Below are 14,214 nucleotides of genomic sequence, written 5' to 3'. Positions count from 1 at the left end.
TCAATTTAATAATTTGAACAGTTTCTGCTAGGATTCCTTCTTTCAAACACTCTGTCCACTGGCCACTGTTTTACACTATTACCACCAGAAGCAACCTGTTAAGAACAATATAGGACTGTTTATAGCTCTTATTGACCTTTAATTTCTGACTCCACAGATGAGAATCCACCATGAACTAAGAATTATGAACTCACTACAGATCCCTAGTTACTATGACACTTTTATAGAATTTGGGACTTCCTTCTCTCATTTGCGTCAGTCCTTCCACTCCCCCATGAGACAGAGAAAAGGATAAGCTCACTTCTACATACAGAGAACTGACAAAAACTGTTAAGAAATAGGTGAGAGATGAGCCGTGGAAAAAGATTACTTAAGAATATTCTAAAACAAGTCATAATTTCTGGTAGATATCCTACAAAAATATAATTAGTTTAAAACCAACAATAAACCACCTTGATCAGTTACCTAGAAATCCATTTGTTTAACTCAGGGAGTATACCAGGAAATGACATGGATTAAAGTTAGCTTAAAAATTAAAATTAGATGCTTTACTAACTTTAGACGTGTTTTGTTTTATAGCCAGAGTGGGCATTTAATCTATTACTCTAGAAAATCCAAAAATTAATCTTGTATTAGGCCAAATCACCAGAGAGCTATACATATGAACTGCACTGTTTTATTAATTTTGACTGAATTTTTCTTTATAGTCATAATATCAATCTACATTGAAAAACCGTTGTTGGATTTACCATGAAGATGATAGTGAAAACATTGTTTACTATGTTACCTATCCTGAGCACTCTGCTTTTGTTTTTAATCTTCTGAACACTGTGCAAATCATGTAACTGATTGTATTTTTATTTTTGCCTTGACAGCTAGGAAGCTCAGAAACAAATGTGTGGTCCATGAGTGAATGAGAAAGTATGGTGTGCATTTTGTTTATCACCCTCCCCTTGGCTTAATCTTTTTCCTATGTTTGTTTTCTATCTATGCAAATTCCTTCCCTCAAGTGTTTTCATCTGGTTGCATAGTCTGCATTTTCTTAAATGGCCTTAAATACTTTTTGGAATAAGCCAAGTGATGGAGAGATGGATACCTAACTAGAGAGAAGAGAGAAATCAAGGTATAAGAGTGGAAGCTAAAAGTAAGCCCTCAGTAGGATCACAGATTTTCTTCAAGCAACGAAGTCTGGCATTACCTGAGCTGTAATCCAACCAGGGAACTAAAGTCCTTTAACTCCCTGCCTATCTCTCTACCTTGAAACCCCTGGTTTGGACATCTCTCTGACCTGACAGCTCCTTTACTTTGTGTCCTGGCCCCTGCCTTGCCTGACCTTGACTGCCTTCTGCTTGTGACTACCCACACCTTGGCATGGGGACCTGGGGCCCTGGCTGTGTTCCTAATAACTTTGATTTGCTGATTTTGGCCCCAGCCATGCTATAATTACTCCCAAATTCACATATGATGTAGGTTTTTATCACATTTACCTTCCAAGTTATTCAGAAAAATGCTTTCTTTTAGAATCTTTTTGGAATGCATGAACCTTTTCAGAGTTTTAGAGTCTCCAGTGGTGTGATTTATAGGCAAAGAATTCATAGTACTCTGAAATTAAGGCCAAGACTTAAAAATCTAGAGGAGCTTCAAATTCTTTAAGTGTCTGTGTCCAACCAGAGGGAGACTTTGGAAGGTGAGAGGACAAGAGACCCCTCTATCACGAAGCAAGAAAAGTTAAAGAGATGGAGTCCTGTTATGAAAGCAAAATTCAACAGCTTTCTGGCTCATAATCACAGCATTCTAAATATGAATCTGTAAAATTTTAAGAAACCTCTTTAAAACCTCTGCCCTCATCAATTATCTCCTTTCATATGTCATTTTCCACCTCTCCGCCTGCCCTTCTGTTTAACCTGGTTTCCCCACATGACAGTCCCTTTCACTTTATTTCACCTTTCATTGCCAAGCTGTGCTCACTGCCCTCAAATCCACTTACAGCTTAACCTTTGCCACTGGCTTTTTCTAATCACCCTGCTTCTACTTTCTCCCAAAGTCAGGCAGTCACGAAAGGTTTCTTAAATGTCAAATCCAACAGACGTCCTCTTGCCAATTTTCATCGAACTTATCCTTTGAGTGCGTGTGACAGTAGGAATAATAGGAGCTACTATTTATTGAGCACCTACTACATGCCAGGGCACTTTGCCATATCATCTCTTTCCCTCACAGCACCCAATAACATTGATATTATCTCAGCTAAAAGAGTTCACAACACTTACCCAAAATCACACAACCAGCAATGGCAGAGCCAGGATTCAAATTCAGGAATGTCTGTGTGGTGGATTACAGATGGCTGCAAATTCTCTGCCAGTCCTCCCTCGGAGAGGTGGAGTCTATTTTCCTCCCCTTGAATCTGGGCTGGCCCTGTGATGCGTTCTGACCAGTGGAATGTAGCAGAAGGGATGTGTGTAACTTCCATGGCAGGGCCTTATGAGAGCTGCAGCTCTGCTTTTGTGCACTGGGAAGTTGGCCGCCACATAGGGAGTTCGACAACCCTGAGACCACCATGCTGTGAGGAAGCCGGTGGAAAGGGGAGGCCACGTGCAGGAGCCCAGGGCATGTAAGTGAAGACTTCTCAGAACTCCCGGCCCAGTCAACTACTAGCTGAATGTAGCAGCTCCAGCTGAGCCAGTACTCCAGCTGATTCTCACTACGTGGAGCAGAACTATCCAAGCCTGAACTCCTGACCCACAGCATCACGATAAACCATCAATTGCTGCTCAAGTCACTAAGCATTTCAGCCATTTAGGGTTGTTTGTAACACAGCAATAAACAATCAAAGAAGTCTGATGCTAAAAGTCTATGCCACGTGGCCTCTCTAATTTTCACCGTCTCCTATTTTCCCGTGAACCCATTTCTCGTTCTGTTTTCAGACTTATTTAATGATACATCTACTCTCAGTTACCTCAAAATTACTCTTTATTTTAAACAAATTTGATCACATAGTATGCATACAATTTTGGTCCTAGGTGCTATGACAGATATAAAGATTCAGAAAGTTATAGTCCTAGTCCTCAAAGGCCCTTACATCCAATCAGAGAGATAATCAAACTACACAAATGACCCCAGATACACAAAGGAGTGAGTAAAGATGGATTTGAGAGTGAGAACTTGACATGGAAAAGCCCAGGTTCAGGGTTCTGACTGGAACCCTCAGATTTACAGAGAGGCCTCAGTACACGACTGGGGTAAACACACCCATGGCAACCTGGGCACGGATCAGCCTTGACTTCTACCTGCTGACCGTGCCCCACAAGCATCAGCAAGTCCAGACACCTGTGCCCCTGCAACCCCTCCCCCTCCCCCGGCGGTGTGCTGTCTTGCTTGGGCCCTGGCACAGCCTCTGTATGCCCCCCCTTGCCTCCTTGCTCGTACTTTCTCCAGTTCATCCTTACTCTGTCGTATCTTACTAAAACACAGGTGGAGTTTTTGTCACGGTTCTCCTAAAGACTAATGGCTTCCAGTTCTCTGCAGTCCCAACAAACTGCTCCAGATGGCCATCAAGACCCTCAGCACGCGGTTCTCCAAGTCACTTTCAAGTCCCAACTCTTATGCCCACAAGTCCAGTCCTGGACCCACTTTTGCACTTTTCCCCTGCTCGTGCTCTCACTTCGCTTCTGAAGTATCACCTCATCCATCCGTAATGGTTCAGCGCAGGTACAAATCCAGGCCTTCCTGGATCTCCTTGGTCAAAATCATTTCTCCTCTTACATCTCCACAGACTTGACACCTTCCCTCTGTCTGCCTTACGTGTGCTCTTCGTTACATGAGGGAGTTTCAAATAGATTGTGAACTCCTGAGGGCAGAAGCTCTGCCTGTCTGATCTCTGCATCTCCACAGGTTTGAGCAATCCTTCATACCTTGTCGGTCCTTACACATTTATATTCAATGGATGGTATCCTAAATATTTATATCTTTAACTTTGAGCTTTGATTAAGCTTGCCCAATCTATTTTATTCTCAAACATTTGCATCCTCAACCCCAAAGATGCAGATTAACAACTGAGATTATCAAATCATCCTAGGTGGGACGTAACATTGCTAAATATAGAATCATGCCACAACCAGGCACATATGGTTCTCTAGAACATATTTTTCATACTGCATGCACTTCATAATGAAAGACTACATCATACACATAACGAAGGCCACGGTCTTATGCATGCGTACTGGCAGTGCCCTACTAATAACACTCACAGATACAAATGAAACTTAGAAAACGTATTCTTTATCTCCTCCTTCGGCTCCCATCCCATTTGTCTGCTCCCTTTAGAGCAAACTTATCAAAAGAGGTGTCTCTGATCACTCTCAACCTCCCCTCCCTTTTGAAATGTTTTATTATGTCCTGTATCAGGTAAACTCTAAAGCTCGTCTAACTACCACCCAGCTCAAGAAACAGTACTGCTATCACCTCAGACCCTACCCCAGGTTGGTTTTCATCCCCATAGCACCATGGAAATAGCTCTTGACAGAGTCACTAGTGTCCTCCATGTCATCAGATCCAATAGTCAATTCTCAATCTGCATCTTACTTGACTCATGAGCACTGATACATTTTGATCATTCTCTCTCTCTCAACCCTTCCTTCTTTGGTTTCTGGAGTACCACCCTCTTTTAGCCCCCCTCCTGTCTCAGTGGCCACGACTTATCAAACTCCTTTCCTGGTTTCTCTTCATCTTTCCCATCTCTAAATGTTGGAGTCACCTTCAGGACCTTGTACCTTCTTTATCTACACCCACTGTCCAGGTAAAGTCTACTAGACGCATGACATTAAATATCATGTATATTCTGAGGACTCCCATCTGAGGACATCAGACCAGATGTCTCCACGGAGCTCCAGACTCCTGTTTCTCACTGCCTGCTCAATAGCTCTACTCGGATGACCAATTTGCATTTCAAACTTAATGTCTGAAACAGAACTCTTAATTCCTGCCCCACCCCCACCAAGTCAGCTCCTCCTACAACCATCCCCACCTCAGAAAACGGCCTGTTTCCAGTTTCTCCAGGCAACAACCTTGAGATCTCCTCACTTTTTCTCATGCCCTACATCTAATCCATCAGCAAGCCTATCAAATCCACCTTCAAATTATATCCATAATCCAGCTACTTCTCACCACCTCCACCTTGGTCCAAGGTGCCGTTCTCCCCTACCTGTGTTATAACAGGTAAGAGCCTCTTACCTTCCTTGTTTCTCTGCCTGTACTCCTACCCACCCCTCAACATTCCATTCTCCATGTACTATTCAGAAGATCTCTTTAAACAGAAGTCATTTCATGTCACTTCTCTACTCCAAACTCTAATGGCTTTTGATCTCTTTCATAAAAAATCCAAAACCATTACAGTTGCCTACAAGGCCCTGCCTTTCTCTCATCATGCTCCAGCTTGGCTTCCTTGCTATCCTAAAACACGCCCACCTCCTTCCCATCTCAGGAACTTTGCCCTTTCTTTTTCCCTAGGCATGGCTTGCTCCCTCACTCCTTTTAGACTCTCCCCTCTACCTTACCAGAGAGGCTTTTTCTCAGCACCTTGTATAATAGTAAATCCCACCCCAGCTGTCACCCTCTACTCTCCTTGTCCCACTTTATTTTCTTCAGTCAGGTACCTATCACCACTTAGCATATTACATATTTTGTTTGTTTATTATTTCTCTCCACCCCCCAAATAAAAACTCCATGAGGATAGGAAATTAGTTTTGTTCACTGCTGTGCCTGACACAGTGCCTGATCACAGTGTACGCTTGATGAATACTGATCAGATGATTGAATAAATTAATTCCGAGCAACAGTTTACAATCCATTTGTAAGTAGGTCACTATTCACACACATGCTCCTAGTTTTAACTAGGAAACTCTTACATTTTGCCAAACTTATTTGGCAAATATTTTTTACCCTAGAGTCATTCTTCCCTGACTTGTAATTTTGTGCCAGATGCACTGATTTTTTTCAACCCCTTTCCAGTTAGAGAGCTTAACATTACCAAGCCAATGAACTATTTCCCTGTTCATATACATATTTAGTTACAGTTGAGTTTGTTTTTTTCCCCCTCTTTTAATAGACACAGAAGTACCAAATGTGAACTTTTGGAAGGAAGTGAAGGGGGAAGCAGAAGGAAGACCATGATCTCCAGAGAAGTACATCATCATCAAGGCAAAGACACAACACACTTTCCACCTGTTCCTTTAAAGTCATCGGCAGAATGGTGAGACATGCCAAATCGAGGCGGACCACCAAGGCAGAACCAACAACAAATCTAGTGATGAAGGGAAAAGGCCAATTTCTCCACATTCACCCCTCCTGGCCTTGAAGTTGAAATGAGGAGTCAGAATGTGTGGGACTCAGCCACGTATCCCTCTTAATTAGCCACATCATCTAGAGAAACTCTCAGCCTCTGGGCTTCTTCCTCTGCTCATGATTGTACTGGATTACATCAGTGGTTTTAAACGTTTTAGGGTCCTGAACCCCTTTCAGAGTTATGGACCATTGTATTAGTTTCCCAGGGCTGCCATGACAAAGTACTACAAACTGGATGGCTTATATTTTACCTCTGGCAAGACCATATTTCCAAAGAAGGTCACATTCTGAGGTACTGAAGGTTAGGACTTCAATATAACTTTTGAGGAACACAATTAGACTCATGACAACCATCTTCCTAAAAATGGTCCATTTTGCATTCAATCTTGGGGAGTTTACAGACCACTTGAAGCTCACCCTCTGCTACGTATCAGCTTCTATTAACTGTGTGTCTTGGAGCAAACCATAACTCTTTTGAGCCCTGAATCCTCAACTCTAAAATGACAAAAACCTTACCTATCAGAATTACAGTGGAGATTCAAAGAAATTACATTTAAGACAGTAAATGTGAATTGTGAAGGGACAAACGATTTTAGAAGAACTATTTACAATGGTTGAACTAGGGCCCAAAGCTACGTTTAGAAGAGTGTGGTCTCCAAGTTTTTTTGATTGTATATTTTATCAGTAAGAAATTTTTGAGTGTACCCCTAATAACAATTTCCTTTCTTATCAATTGTGTACAAGTGTTACTAAATTTAAAAAATGAATAATATGAAATAAATAATATGTTTTTTAACATTACTCCAAAACATTCAGCAGTTAGACTGCAGAGGTTTGATTGGGTCATACTAATGACTTCTTGCACAATATATACTGAGGAAGAGGTTTATCATTAACAGTAGTGGATATAAAGCCATAGTTCAGATAGTCTTCATGGTAATTTTGGATTTTAAAAACTGATTTCTTGGCATAGCTGATTAGCTTATCATTGTTTTGAACCTCATGTGGCTGATGAAGAGCTGTCCTAGGAGGAGCAGTGTCATCATCTCAGCAATTTTTTTCTGTTGCTTGGATGTGCTTGCATTAGGAGAATCAGATACAATCCAAGGTTGCTTTGCAGAAATCTTTTAAAGCCTCTTGTCCACTTTGTGAAGATCTATTTAGTTGACACTTGATGGCATTTTCCATACAACCACTTAATGAGGTACCCTATAACCTCAATGTTTTCTAGGACTCTACACTTGAACCTACAAGTGGGGCCTTCTCAGCCCCTTGGCTGTGGAGCTCCCTCGTGATTCATCTGCAGATCAAACCAGAAAGGACCATCCAACACATGGACTGAGTGAAGGCACCAGGGTCAAGCTTCATATTCAGTAATAGGAAAGCATAATTTGTTTCTTGGTTTTTAGATTTAAAATGCATAGGTATAGAAGACTTACTAGTTCCTCTCTGCACTAAGATGGGTTGTCCTGTATCCTCCCACCCTGGAGACCACTAGACAGTCAGCACCTCTCCTTTACTCAGCTTCAACCTCAAGTGTAGGTTCACATGAATAAGAGCATCTATTGACTAACTCATGCAACCAAAAGGATTAAGTTTGGAGCAGGGGAAGTACAGAGGAAGGTGGAGGGGGTGGTGTAGGTTTGTTTCCTTTCTGTCTCCTTGGAATGATTAAGAGAATGATGATAAAAATAGAAGAACCGGGCTTCCCTGGTGGCGCAGTGGTTGAGAGTCCGCCTGCCGATGCAGGGGATGTGGGTTCGTGTCCCGGCCCGGGAGGATCCCATGTGCCGCGGAGCGGCTGGGCCCATGAGCCATGGCTGCTGGGCCTGTGCGTCCAGAGCCTGTGCTCCGCAGTGGGAAAGGCCACAACAGTGAGAGGCCTGCATACCGCCAAAAAAAAAAAAAAAAAAAGAACCTGTTATTCTAGAGGGATTTGATGCTACTCTGTCAAGAGAGGAAGGCCAGAAGCTGACCAAAATGATGAGGCTCTGGGCACAAGTAGAGTTGCACAGGGACGCAAATGACAAGAGTCTAGCTCAGAGCTAGAGAGGCTACTCTTCCCTTCTTCTGGGTGGAACCAGTGCTTTGGCCTCCAAAGACCAGAGCCTTTGGGCATAACCAGAACCAGCAGCCCCATAGTCAGGGGTGTTGAGATGGCATTTGAGAGGGCAATAGATGTAGGCAAAGAAGAGTCAGACATGAGAGAAATAAGAGGGCAGAGGTCACACAATGATGGGAGCTCAAAATGGCTGTGGCCACAGATGGAACACACCTTTGAAGATTTCTAAGAATTCCTGGGCAGTATTCTGAGGGGTATTGTAGGCAGAATAATGGACCCCAAAGATGTCTGTGTCCTAACGCCCGGAATCTGTACATTAGGTTACATTCTTAGGCCACATAGCAAGGGAGAATTAAGGTTGCAGATGGAATTACAGTTGCTAATTAACTGACCTTAAGATGGGAAGATTACCCTGTGTGGGCCCAGTGTAATCACAAGAATTCGTAACTGGGGAAGAGGAAGGCAGAAGAGCCAGTGTCAGAGTGATACAATGTGGGAAAGCCTTGACCAGCCATTGCTGGCTTTGAGGTTGGAGGAAGAGGCCAAGGAATGCAGGTAGGCTCTAGAAGCTGGAAAAGGCAAAAAATGGATTTTTCCCTAGAGCCTCCAGAATGGACCTCAACCCTGATGACTTCTTGATTTTAGTCAGATTTTAAAGACATCTGACTTTCAGAACTGTAAGATAATACAAATGTGTTGTTTTAAGCCACTTACGTTTGTGATCATTTGTTATAGCAGCAGTAAGAAATTAACACAGGGGATGTGCACCTCAGATCTTGCTATTATGGGGCTGCGCCTGAAGACATTAGAAAAATATATAAATCAGTATTATCCTGCAGAAGCTGAGCGACTTCCAGAAATGTCCAAATCAGGCAGATTCCCTGTGACTTGGTGGCCTAGAGGTAACTAACTTCAAACCTCTCCTCAGTCCTTCAAACACTAGGCTTCCCATCCCCTCACTCTTCCAGAAGGAAGGCATATAGAAGGAGTGGACTGCAGGATAAGGGCAGCAGGAGAGGCCACACCCATTGAGACTGATAAGTAATGCAGCATGCGTGCTGGAGCTTCCAACCCAAGAGACAGGTGGCACAGAAAGAGGGGTAGCAGGGGACCAGGACTCCAGAGAGCAGAACCAGAATTCACACCAAGAATATGAGGCCAAAGTAAGCAGGAGCTGAGGGTTTGGATGCAGAGGAAGCAATAAGGCCATAGGGCCCAGGAGGAGACCCCCACACACACACACAGTACTCCTCACCGTTCCCTAAACTGGCCACAAGCTAGGTGTGCAGCTAAAGAACAAAACCTGGATGAAGCCTGGTGGAAGGCAACACCTGCATCCCAGAGGTAGGACCAGGCATGATGCTGGGATGCCCATCTGTCCTCTGTGCAGGTGGAGAGGCCCTTTGGGACATGGAAAGCGCATGATTCTGCTCATTGGATTGTGCTCCACTGTGCTTGGCCCTGCCCAGAAGGACATGTGGGTCTTCTGGGACATCCTCACCTGCCTCACAATACCTGTCCCAGATACGTGATAGGCCACCACAGCTACTTCTCAATGCCCCAAGTTCTACCATGCGGTTCCCTTTATTCTCAGATGGAGCCATTTCCTTTCATTCTGGTACTCCACTCCACAAGTCCAGAGTCTGGAAGGAACTCAGAGAAGAAATGCAGAGCTCTGTTCTCCATGCTGAGCACTGTGGAAGGGAGGGACTCTTCCCTGCCCAGGTAGGGCTGGATGGGGAAGGAAGTCTTGGCTCAGTGGCCCAGAGCAAGGGAGGGGAGGAACTCTCATGTACCCACTTCCTATCTGAGTCCTGCTAGGCATGGTATGTAAGAACGCCTTGATTTCTACAGAAATACCCCCTGGGGGTTGATGGAGTGGAAGTCTAGCCAGTCTAACCCTCCCCCACTACCCCCTCCCCCAGGACTCTTACAGGTCAAACTTCTCACTCCTATCCCCAAACCCCCAGCCCTAATCATGACTTAGGCAGTCGTCCAGGACCAACAGGCTCCAAACAAGATAAAATTGCTGTATTCTTTTCCTTGGGCTGCTGTAACAAAGTATCACAAACTAGGTGCTTAAAACAACAGAAATTCATTCCCTCACAGCTCTGGAGGCCAGAAGTCCAAAATCAAAGTGTCATCAGGGCCAGGCTCCCTCTGAGGCCTCTAGGGAAAGCTCCTTCCTCATCTCTTCCAGCTTCTGATGGCCCAGGTATTCCTTGGCTTGTGGCACTGTGGCCATCTTCCTGTATGTCTTTGTCTTCATATGTCTGTGAGTCTAGGTCCAAATCTCACTCTTCTTTTTTTTATTTTAATAATTTTAAAAAATATTTATCTATTCATTCATTCATTTATTTTGGCTGTCTTAGTTGCAGCATGCGATATCTTCATCGCAGCATATGGGGTCTTTAGTTGTGGCATGCGGACTTCTTACTTGCGGCATGCATGAGGGATCTAGTTCCCCGACCAGGGATCGAACCTGGGCTCCCCCGCATTGGGAGCACGGAGTCTTACCCACTGGACCACCAGGGGAGTCCCTAAATCTCCCTCTTTTTATAGGGACCCCAGTCATATTGGATTAAGGACCATCTCTGCGCCAGTATGATCTCATCTTAACCTAGCTAATTACATCTGCAATGACCTTATTTCCAAATAAGGTCAAATTCTGAGGTCCTGTGGAATTAGGACTTCAACATATCTTTTTGTGGGAGACAATTCAACCCCAGAAATCACCACTGACTATTCTGATGAAATGCTTTTTTTCTGCTTTTACATTCTTTATAATGTACAACACACTCCCACCTGTAACATCTCTAATTTCTCGATTCTCAACCAGGGGGTGGGGATGGGGAAGGCAGGAACCAGAATTTTCAGGGGAGACACTGCAGTTTTGAAATATAAATAAACAAACAACAGTCTAATAGTTGTTTCAGGGCAGGGTTTTTCTCAACCTTGGGTGCACTTCAGAATCGTCTGGGGGAACCTTAAAATACAAAACTATATGCATATTATTACAAATGTATATATTTGTAAAAAATAATTATATATTAATATAAATGCTGAGTTTGACTCCAGACCAATTACATTGGAATCTCTGGGGGTGGTGCCTAGGCACTGGTATTTCTTAAAGCTCCCAGGAGATTGTAAACTGCAGTGAAGATTAAGGACCTCTGTGCCCGGTGAGACTGGCTGCTTAGGGAATGGCTCCGGCCCTGCAGTTGGTGACTACTCACGTTTCTCTCTGTTGGTACCCATAAAGCGTAGGGAGGATGCTGAAGGAAACGGTTTACACAGGCCTTGTTATCTGAGTGCCAAACATTCTGCTTAAGGTGGTGCCATTTTTGCCCCCGAGAGGTGACAGGATGGACCGGTGACAGAGCAGGAGCAGAACCAGAGCTGAGCGTCTGAATCCCAGTTTGAAATGCCAGCTTCAGGCCCACTAGAGTTCTCTCAGGGTAAGACTCTCTGGCAGCATCTTCAGTGTGGTGCCCAGAACGAAACCATCATTCCAAAGGGGGTCTGGTTGGGATGGAGCCAGTGTGGGCTGGTGTTTGCTCTGACTTCCAAACGTGAACCGTGAAAGACTGTCTTACTGTTTGACCCCTACTGAACTTACAGCCACAATTAAATTCATTTTCCACCCATGAATTCTCAAGCCATGGCTCTCTCAGCCTATACAGCTCACCAGAGTTTCCAAGCCTACTTGCGTGTTAGAGAATCCCATTGTTCTTGGCAGTAGAGGTCTTTGGGGGATTCCAAGTCTGCCATGCAGCATACCAGCTACCCTTATGTGACCAACAGGCTACTATGTCCTGCAACTCATTACACATTTTAAAACATTCAGCAGGCAGGACAGTCAGCAGAGCCCTGCCCAAGGCCTCCAGGACTTCCCTCCATGTTGACACCCACACCATTACCCAGTGCTCCTCAACACAATCCTTCCTGGGCTATGATCCATCAACATCACCACCACCATCCTCCAGCCTGTGTTTCTCCATCTTGGCCACAAAGACATCACAATAGATTTTAACCTCAGGGCAATATTCCAAATATATTCTGTATAAAACAGTCCCCATTTGCTTTCATCTTGCAGTAACACCAAACAAGGACATTAGTCGAACATAGCTTATTTTTAGTGAACCCATGCCAATTCCTAGTGATCACAGCTTTTCCTTCTAAGAATTCATAAGCTATTCAAAGAAAAAAAAGAATCTTAATAACTAGCCCAGCATAAAGTCAAGCTCACCAGATAGTAATCTGCAGGTCCTGCCTTCTTCCCTTTTCTGAAGAATTAAAACACATTCTCCCTTTCCACTCCTCTAACACTGTTCCTGTCCTCCAGAATTCTTCCAAGATCACTGTCAGTGGGTCAGCAGTCTCATCTGCTCAGTCCCTGGAGTATCACTCCTCCCAGCCAAGAAACTTGAACTCATTTGGAGCGACGAAGTGCTCTCCTTACAATCCCCTCACCTGGCTTGGGTTTCAGTCTCCCTTTGCCAATGTTTATAGCCTTTGCAGGCTGAGCTGGAAAGAAATCATTCCCTCTGGAGGAGAAAGTGGTAGCAAAAAGAAACCCAATCTTGACAGAGCTCTTACCATTGTCCCTTTACCTGGGGACATGAAATTTCCAGAACCTGGGGGAAGGTTATACCTACCCAGAGGGCTGAAGGGACCCTGTAGAGGGAGGCAGCCAAGCCCCCATCACACAACTCACCCACCAAGCACAAAGCTGCCACGAAGATGGAACTGAGAGGACAGGAAAAGCCTTGCAGCCTCAGTTCTCAGAGGATGACATTGTCGCCGCTCATTGTAGACGTAATGGGAATGGGGACCAAGGCCAGCTCTGCTCCCCAAGGGGCAGTCCCATGATCACATTCATGGGTGTGTCTGGGGAGTGGGGGGGGCGGGGTCCACATCTCTTAGGAGTGGGTCTGTTAACAAAGGAGTTGTGACAATGGATATTCAGGGCAGATTCCCTCAGAGAGACACAGTGGAAGTAGTAAGGGTTTACTGAGAAATCAGTCTTCCTTCTCAATGTCCCATGTAATCATCAATCAGTCAATTAGCTAAAACCCTCAAATGATTGATCTCACAGGTGGTTCTTTTGAATGGAAGGTGTCAATTCTTGAGCTACAAGGGAAAGCAAATTCCTTACAATATAAATACACTTTTGAGATTTTTTTCTTTGATAGAAGCCAGCAAAAATGGAATGCTTACTATATACTGTTCCGAGCAATTTACATTCATTAACTGCTCACAGCAACTCTATGAGGCTGATACCATTCATATTTCCATTTTACAGAGGAAGAAACTGAGGTGCAGAGACAAGTGATTTGGTCAAGTTCATACAGCTTGAAAGTAGTAGAACTGGTATTTGAACCCATGCCGACTGACTACAGAACACTGAGGTCAATGAATTGTAAAAATAGCCCAGTTTTCTACCCCTTCCTGTATCTATGCTTGGAACCCTGTCACCAATGTGAGACGTGCCCTGGCTAGCCTGCTAGATGATGAGAAGCCACATGTAGCAGAGCCAAGTCGTCCTAGACAAGGCCATCCTAGACCAGCCAGCACCCAGCCAAATCCCCAGCTGACCACAGCTGCACGAGGAAGTCCAGCCAAGATCCACCCGAGAACCCACAGACTCATGAGAAATAATAAATAATTGCTGTTTTAAGCAACTGAGTTTGGGGGTGGTTTGTTACCTACCAGTACATAAGTGACACAAACACCGATGCTTGACCACTACGCTGTATTTTCTTTCCTATGACACTGGCTTCACCTGACTCCAGGATTCTCCAGGAACGGACAGC

At 44.3% G+C, this 14,214-nt stretch overlaps 1 protein-coding gene across 1 annotated transcript in view; it reads right to left on the bottom strand.

The window, feature by feature from the left end:
* Nucleotides 1–14,214, bottom strand: part of MYO3B (myosin IIIB) — a gene marked incomplete at both ends in the record, with an annotated part of 398,588 nt that overhangs the window by 333,712 nt on the left and 50,662 nt on the right. The gene's annotated exons all lie outside the window — the stretch shown is intronic.

This window comes from Mesoplodon mirus, assembly GCF_964341445.2.
Source record: "Mesoplodon mirus genome assembly, chromosome: 8".
Lineage (NCBI taxonomy): Eukaryota > Metazoa > Chordata > Mammalia > Artiodactyla > Ziphiidae > Mesoplodon > Mesoplodon mirus.
Note: the sequence above shows the minus strand (reverse complement) of the source record. Positions and strands in the feature narration are given on the sequence as shown.